This window comes from Mandrillus leucophaeus, unplaced genomic scaffold (assembly GCF_000951045.1).
Source record: "Mandrillus leucophaeus isolate KB7577 unplaced genomic scaffold, Mleu.le_1.0 Scaffold190, whole genome shotgun sequence".
Taxonomy (NCBI): Eukaryota; Metazoa; Chordata; class Mammalia; order Primates; family Cercopithecidae; genus Mandrillus; species Mandrillus leucophaeus.
The window spans coordinates 1,313,833-1,322,724 of NW_012101921.1; the positions used below are offsets into that span (position 1 = coordinate 1,313,833).

General features: G+C 43.6%; 1 pseudogene; it reads right to left on the reverse strand.

Annotated features, from left to right (window-relative positions):
* Positions 1–6,981: 6,981 nt before the first annotated feature.
* On the reverse strand, positions 6,982–7,394 carry LOC105538339 (annotated as a pseudogene).
* Positions 7,395–8,892: the final 1,498 nt, after the last annotated feature.

The following is an 8,892-nucleotide window of genomic DNA, read 5'->3' on the forward strand; positions in this document are numbered from 1 at the left end:
TCTACTTCAGAACACAGACTTGGAATTGAATTGCAGGGGAATGGTGGGCACATCCTGTGGGTACTTGTGAAACACATGGACCTCAGATCCTCAGATAACCCCAAAAGAAATGATGCAGGCTGGCCAGGGACTGGTCTAGGGACAGTGTCACTTCAGGCAAAATGAGAGGTAGAAAATCAGGGCAGAAATCAGCATATTACAGGCACAAATCCACAAGGGAATGTGCTGACTTCATGACCCTTCACTCCATGCCCTTTCTACCCAGCTCCAAAAGGAATTCACTCGGCTTTTCTCCAGCTACAACTAAAGATTCTCTGGAAGGAGAAATAGGTAAAGGTCTCATCACATGAATTCCAGACACATCTCTGGTGCACCCAGCATTTTGTACATTAGCCAAAAAGCACATATTCCCAGTTGAATACAATCACACACATAGAACACAGATGCAGTCATGTTTACAATCAGGACACCAAACTGAATGTTGAAGATGTTCTGTATTCTAATACTCAACAGATTAATGCACTAGAGCCATACCAGACAAACAAACAACTTACAAAAATGGAACTCAAACTGGCAAATACATTTGAATAAAATGCAATCTCACTAGTCATAAAAAAACATACAAAACTTAAAACCAGGATTCTATTTTTCACCTATAAAATTGTCATGCTACAAATTATAATATGCATTTCTTTTTTTTTTTAAGAGGAAGTTTGAATATGGAGTATGAATATGGCTTATGACATGCTTATGAATGACAAAAATGTGCTCTGTTCTCTGTTGCTGTTGGTAGAATAAATTAGTTAAAGCCTTTTGAAAAACTAATTTGGCAACACATATCCAAATCTCCTTAACCCAGCAATTTAATTTCTGAAAATCTAGTTAAATGAATAATTTCAAAGATTTTTGCATCAAGAAAGTCTGGAAGCAAATATCCAACTACAATATTCAAAAATAGGAAAATGGTTAAATGAATATTGACACTGTAAACATGTGTAATAACATGGAAAATGAGTATGATGTGGCATTGAATAAAGAAAATAAGATTCAAAAGAATCAGTTCGATATTATCACAACTACATGGAAACCTGTATTGCATACACACACACACAAACCCACACACAAATGATTTCATTTACTCCTCTCAACAATCAGTGAGGAAACTGAGACACAGGAGGGTTCAGGAACTGGCAGCTGGTCACGTAGCAAGTGGTAGAGCTAAATTGTATGCCCATGTTCTTCCCAAAATATCACAAAAGCAACCACTAACTGTGAACAATGCTTGTTGAACTTGGAATCTGAAAGCTCCTATTTACATATTTTAAGTCCATGATTAGATTTTATAACTCAAGTAATCCTATTCTGTGAGATCTCAAAGAGTACTTTTATCTCATCCAACTAGGCCTGCTCCAGGAAGAAGCCTCCAGAAGTCAAGTCAGCCTTCAGAAGCAGACAGAAGAATCTGGTGTGTTGCTGACCGAACTCCCAGGGAATCCACCCATCTTTGGGCAGAAGGCCCTTGCAAAATGACTCTAGGCCAATTTCAGTGATTTACACACAACCTGTGATGGTTAACACTAAGTGTCAACTTGACTGGATTGAAGGATGCAAAGTACTGATCCTGGGTGTGTCTGTGAGGGTGCTGCCAAAGGAGATGAACATTTGAGTCAGTGGGCTGGGGAAGGCAGACCCACCCTTAATCTCGTGGGTACAATCTAACTAGCTGCCAATGAATATAAAGCAGGCAGAAAAACATGAAGAGGAGAGACTGGCCCAGCCTCCCAGCCTACATCTTTCTCTCATGCTGGAGGATTCCTGCCCTCAAACATTGGACTCCCAGTTCTTCAGTTTTGAGACTCGGACTGGCTCTCCTTGCTCCTCAAGCTTGCAGACACCCTATTGTGGGACCTTATGATCATGTAACTTAATACTCTATATATATATATACACACACACATATATATACATATATACACACATATATATACACACATACATACATACACACACATATATATACACATATATACACACATACTGTTGAGCAGTCTTTCTTCCTTGGTAATAACAGAACCCTGACTTTTAGAGAGGAACATTGCCTTTCGGAATAAGACTACACTTCCCAACTTCTTCCTAGCTAGTTTACTGGCCAATGAGATGCAAGAAAAAACTGGGAAGCACAGTAAAGGGAGGCCTGGCCCCCTTTTCCCTTTGCCCCTTCCCGCCTATTTTCTGGGAATGAGAAGACCTTCACCAAAGATGGCAGTCACAAACTAGGATGTTAGCGCAGAAATGTAAAAGGACGCTGAGTCTTGACATACAGAGACCTTGAACTGCCTACATGTGGACTTCTTTGATGTGAGAAAATCAAACTCTTATGTGTATAAGTCACTGTCATTTTAGGCTGTTATATACAGCCTGGTCTAATTCCTAAATGGCTAGCCTCTCTTTCCCAAGGTTTAAAAGTATCTTAACTTACATAGAAATACACATTTATAAATTAGAACATTCTTATGACTGGGCCAGGTTCACCAGCACAAAGTTAACCTTGGACTCATGAAACATTTTGGACCAAAACATATACTTTATCTAAACCACACATTGGCATAGCCTTGGCATTCTATTTTCATGCTGAAAGAAAACAATATTCTGCCAAAGAAGATCTTTTTCTTTTTTTTTCTGTCACCCAGGCTGGAGTGCAGTGAGGTGATCTCAGCTCACTGTAACCTCTGCCTCTCAGGATCAAGCGATTCTACCACCTCGGCCTGCCAAGTAGTTGGGACTACAGGCACGTGCCACCAAACCCAGCTAATTTTTGTACTTTTAGTAGAGACAAGGCTTCACCATGTTGGCCAGGCTGGTCTTGAACTTCTAAGCTCAAGCAATCTGCCCGCCTCAGCCTCCCAAACTGCTGGAATTACAGGCGTGAGTCACCGCACCCAGCACCAAAGAAGGTCCTTAACACATAGGCAAACACCTGGACGTTTTTGTTGGTGGTCATTGTTCAATCCAAGTGCCAAACTGAACTCTAAGTAACAACTTCTTTTGAACCTAATCAGATATGTTAGAGGTCTCCGAAAAGTGGTCAAACGTTCACAAGCTGAATTCTGGTTGAAAGCTTTCTACACTTCAAATCTGTTTCTCCTTGGGAGGAACTCCAGCTGGCCCCTCTTTTAGCAAGTTCTCATTCTTCTTTAAGACCTTTAGAGAAATGTCCTTCAGTGTGGTTAGAGGTAGCTGGATCCTAGTGGTGGCCTCTGCATAGCCACACTGAGAGTCAACCTGCCAGGACCTCTCTCTGTTCCCCTGCCACAGGGCTGCCTTCCAGCCCCTCAGGCAGTCCTCCTCCTCACTGGGCCAGCTCCATGTCCCTTATGGTGTGGGGAATTGGTGAGGGGGTGGACTTAAACAACTTATTTTTATAATGACTAAATGTTAAAATATGTTATTCCATAAGAAAAGAAAAATGTTAAGGAGTACCTTCTTTGGGAAATGTTTGTTAATAACTAACATTTATTGAATACTTACTATGTTCTGGGCACTGTACTAAATGCCTTTTTAAATACTGTCACCACGTTTGAGATCCAAAACAGGGTTGGAGAGGTGAAGTAGCTCTACCTGATGTGACTGCAGGGATTTAATTCCAGGTCTACCCAATTCCAAAGCCTGATCCTGTTTTGTTTTGTTTGAGACAGGGTCTCACTCTGTCACCTAGGCTGGAGTGCAGTGGCACGATCATGGCTCACTGTAGCATCAAAGTTCTGGGCTGAAGGGATCCTCCGACCTCAGCCTTCCAAGTAGCTGGGACTACAGTGATGAGCCACCACACCCAGCTAATTTTTGTATTTTTTGTAGAGATGGTGTTTCTCCATGTTGCCCAGGCTGATCTTGAACTCCTGAGCTCAAGCGATCCACCTGCCTCGGCCTCCCGAAGTGCTGAGATTACAGGCATGAGCCACTGTACCCACCTGAGCCACCGTACCCGGCACCTGATCCTTTAATGCTTAGGGAACACTGCAGTTTGAAAATGCTGCCAATGTTCTAATGCCACTAGAACACACGTTCTCAACAAGGGTGATATTGCCCTCAAGAGAACAAAAGCTGGTTCTTAGTGGCCAATTTAAAAAAAAAAAAAAAAAGTCCTTACTCCTTTTAGGTATAAAGCACAGATATACATACAGTGCTTAATGGATTTGCAGTTTACCTGTGGTATTAAATTTTCCTGAGAGGAGGGGGCAGTTAGGGAAAAAAATCTAAAAAGGCTCCTTACAGGGACAATAATCAATAATGAAAACAAGGTTGAGCAACAGTGTGTTAGGACATTTTGGCAAAGAGTATGTTTACTGAAAGCAAGCACTGTCTTACACAACTCCGAAGGTTTTCTCAGGGCACAGAAGACAGCGTCAACACCTGAGCTTTGTTCACTGAAACCTTTTAGTCATTATGCCGCGTGATCCTCCCAAGAATCCCTTCATGAAATCACTAAGGAAGATATTTACTCTCCACTTTTCATAGATGAGGGAATTGAGCTTTAGAGATGGTAATCACTACCTACGTTTAGTACCAAATAAAACTACCCTTTAAGAATAAAAAGTGATATAAAGAAATTTGTAAACAAAGCAAAACCGAGTTTGTTATAAACAGACCTTCAGTAAGAGAACTCCAAAGAATGAGATGTACGAAAGAATGAAAGAGAGAAAGCAAAGTGGTTAACATGTGAACAAATCTATAGGAATGTTGATATATAAAACCATAGTTGTAATGTCTACTTTGGGGGCTTCCAGACATAAGACAGAACTAAAATACCGGGCAACAATGGCATATAAGTCAGTGGGGAGTGGTTAGAGGTTAAGCATGCCCAAGTCGTTGAGTTGGTCAGGAGACGAGTAAAGATAGTAACTTGAGAAAGTAAGCTAAATATACATGTTAAATTTCCAGGTTAAAAAAATAGAAGACATCAAGAATTAACTGCCAAATCAGAAGAATGAAAAGTGGAAGGAGGCTGGGAGCGGTGGCTCACACCTGTAATCTCAGCACTTTGGGAGGCTGGGGTGGATCACCTGAGGTCAGGAGTTCAAAACCAGCCTGGCCAACATGGTAAAACCCCATCTCTACTAAAAAATACAAAAATTAGCTGGGAATGGTGGCTCTTGCCTGTAATCCCAGCTACTCAGGAGGCTGAGGCAGAAGAATCACTTGAACCAGGGAGGCGGAGGTTGCAGTGAGCTGAGATAGTGCCACTGCACTCCAGCCTGGGTAACAGAGTGAGACTCTGTCTCAAAAATAAAATAAAATATAAATATAAATGGAAGGAGTGAATCCTATGCTTCTCATGACAAATGTTATAAATCATTGAAAAATTATCAAATTGAGTCTTTAAATTCACTTAAAATTATCATCCTTCAATATAGTTGAATGTTGCTTGAAATCAATTGCATGGGTACAAAATTTTTTATACTAAAAATAAGAAAATATTATTCTTTATGGCTCAAAAATTGCCTGTGGCTTACATAGTGTTTCCTCAAGGGTGGTCCATAACTCCAGCCTCCTGAGATGCTTTGCCCCAAGGGAAAGCATCCATGATCCAGCCATCTGACGGATGCTGCACAGCACAGCCTCACCTGTAGACTCACAAAGCTGTGTGGCCCTAAGACTTATACTGAGTAAAGAAGTCTGCCTGCCTTGATTAACTCTGGTGTTTTCCAACCATTTTTTCCCCCCACTCCATGAAACACACTAAAACCAAAACCAAACTCTGGGGAGCTCTAAATTAAAGCTTTTGTTGTTGTTGTTGTTGTTGTTGTTGTTGTTGTTGAGATGGAGTCTCACTCTGTATCCCTGGCTGGAGTGCAGTGGCGCAATCTCGGCTCACTGCAACCTCTGTCTCCCGGGTTCAAGCAATTCTCCCACCTCAGCCTCCGAGTAGCTGGGATTACAGGCGCCTGCCACCATGCCTGGCTAATTTTTATATTTTTGTAGAGATAGGGTTTCACCTCATTGGCCAGGCTGGTCTTGAATTCCTGACCTCAGGTGATCCACCCACCTCGGCCTCCCAAAGTGGGATTACGGGCATGAGCCACCGTGCCTGGTAGTTAAAGCCTTCTTGTTTGAGCCAGATGGCTAAGATTGAGAACTCACCAAAAATGCAAAATGTAGACTCAATTCTTTTGAAGTTTCACAGAACTGTTTTAAAAGGTTGAAACTGCACCCTCAAGCACTTTGAAACATGGCCGTGTCAGCCACTCGCACAACCTCACAAGTACACTCCTTGCTACCCAGAAATAACACTGCCTCCGTAACCCCACACACGTGCCCACAGAGTTTCTCAGGTGTGGGCTTGTAGGAAAGACAGTGATTGAAGCAGCATGCCCAACATTCTCTCATAGCCTCACACCTTCTGCCGTCCCACCACAAAATGACCGTGGTTGGTTTGTTCACCTCATTGTTCTCCTTCGTTCACTGTTTACCCACTATCTTCTTCCTCTCCAGTCTAGCTTTGGAAGCTTGAAAGGAGTTGAGACTAAAGAGATATTTCTGAGATAGTCTCCTGGCTCCCTGGGATAAAGTCCATGGATTAAAGTACCACAGAATAGTCACTTTCTTTCCCTATGTGGGCCTCAGTTTCCCCAGTGGTCCAAGGAAAGGGTAGAAAGCATGGCTTCTGAACCCCTTCTAATCTCTAATTGTACATCTGTAAAATGAAGGGATGGAAGATGATGATGCCTGACTTTTCTTCCAGCTCTTACATTCTCCGATCTCAGGAATCACCTCACTTTACTCTCTCTCAGAAAAGACAGCTGTAGCTCAGAGAGATGACGTGACTTGCCCAAGGCTATGCAGCAGGGACTAGACTTGCCGGGCCTGAGTCCTGCCTAGCTCAGCGTTCATGTGTTTTTACATGTGTGCTGTGTGTGTATATGTGAGCACATATACGTGAATACATGACAAGGTGGCATATTCTAAAGATTCTTTGTGTGCGTGTGTGAGTCAAAGATTTATTTCTTCATTTCTTGTATTTGAAGTACTCTTCAATGACATCCTTGGCCTGAGACTCTTTGCCATATTCCTTAACTACTACACAACTGCTTCTAACCACTTTACGGGGTTTCCCCCCCTCTGTCAGTTTTACAGAGGCCTGCCCATTCCCCCAGTTTCTTGTTGTCATCACCCTTGATTAGGTTGATTTGGTGTTCAGCACAAAGGGCCTCCACCAACGTGACATACATAGGCCCATCACAGTTGGATGCAAGCACACAAAGATGGGCTTGGCGCTTGTCCAAGGCTTTGGCAGCTTTGCAAATTCTGCATGTTAGGCCATCGTGGACGAGGGCGGTCTTCAGAACCTCTTGTAAAGTGGTATTAACGTCCATTACACCTCCAACAGAAATGCCTTTCTCGGCCGTGGTGGTGGGTTATGGGTGAAGCCCAATCTTGAATGCACCAAAGCCTCTGCCTCCGCACGACTCAGCGGTGGCAGGGAAAGGGCATATTGTAAAGATTTTCGTTGAGCTCAGACATTTCCTAAGGCATCCATGCAGGTCAGGAGTGCTGTGCAGTCAGTCTTGGATGTGAAGCAGGAGGGAGCAGACGTGAGGAGGTAGGAGCTACAAGAATGCTCAAAGGATCACATCTCCCTCCTCCTCCCCAATCTCTGCATCACAGGGGCTCATGCTCCTTGCTTAGCCTGATGAGGCTACCTCAAACCAGTCCAGGCTGGTGAGCTGCTTTCTGCTCCCAGCTCAGGAGCACCAGGCAGGACTGAGCACAGCCAGCCATCAAATTCTGCCTGATCTAGCTAGCCCAGTGCAATTATTGGCATTTTGTTTCTACCTCCATGTTTTGACCCTGGGTTCATCAGCTTGACCTTTAGCCCTAAAAGACACTATCAAATTTGCTGAGTTTGGGGGCATTTCCACAGCTGCTTCTGTCTTTACCCCCTGCAGCTCCTCCTCTGCCATTCCACTCAGCACTTCTCTCCCCCAAAATCCACAGGTGCCTATCCCCACAGTGGCTGTTCCTGCAAGTCTCCCTGCTTTGATCAGATTCCCATGCTGTCTGACAGCCATTTTTTTTTAATTTTTGCACCCTACTGCTAGTCACCCACTCAAAGGAGGCCAAAACTACAATTCCTCTTTCCTCTTTTCCATCCATGCTGATATCACATCTCTAAGGCTCACTTACACTTCTATTATCTTCTCCACCAAGGTAGACATTATAAATCAATACATGTCGTAACCTCAGTGTACGGGATGGCTGTGTGTGGGTGAGAGAGAGAGAGAGAGAGAGAGAGAGAGAGAGAGAGAACACAAATGTTGGGATAGTAGAAATTGCCACTAACTGATGTGTTACAATATAAAGAGGGAATACTGCTTATCTTCCAATTCCTATTTTCAAAGTCAGACTCATCTTTCCAGAACTGTCACTCCCAGCTGTGGGAATAAAGTTCAGGAGCTCAGATTGCCTTAGCTCCCTCCTTTTCACTCCAATGGGTAGTTCGTACCAGCTCCACCTTCCATCCCCAGGAGGAGCTCCTTCCAGGTTCCTTGACACCTGCCCCATCATACGTCTTACCCCATGGTGAGCTGAAGCTCCAGCTCAGCCCCAGGGGCAACTGGCCTAGAGTGAACTATTTCTCAGGATCTCACTGGAGGTGGGAGGAGGTGGGTGGAGGAAGGTTTTGGCAGGTAAGCAAGGGGCAGAGGGACATGGTAGCACTGCTCCAATTGTTGTTGCTTTGAGATGGAGGCATTAAAAGATAAATTCGTGAAAGACAAAGACTGGAAGGTTTTCCTCTCATGGGATCCAACCCTGGCCACACCACAGAATCCCTGTGACGCTTTCAAATAATGTGAATGTGCTGAGCACATCCCAGACCAAGGAAACTGAAACTCC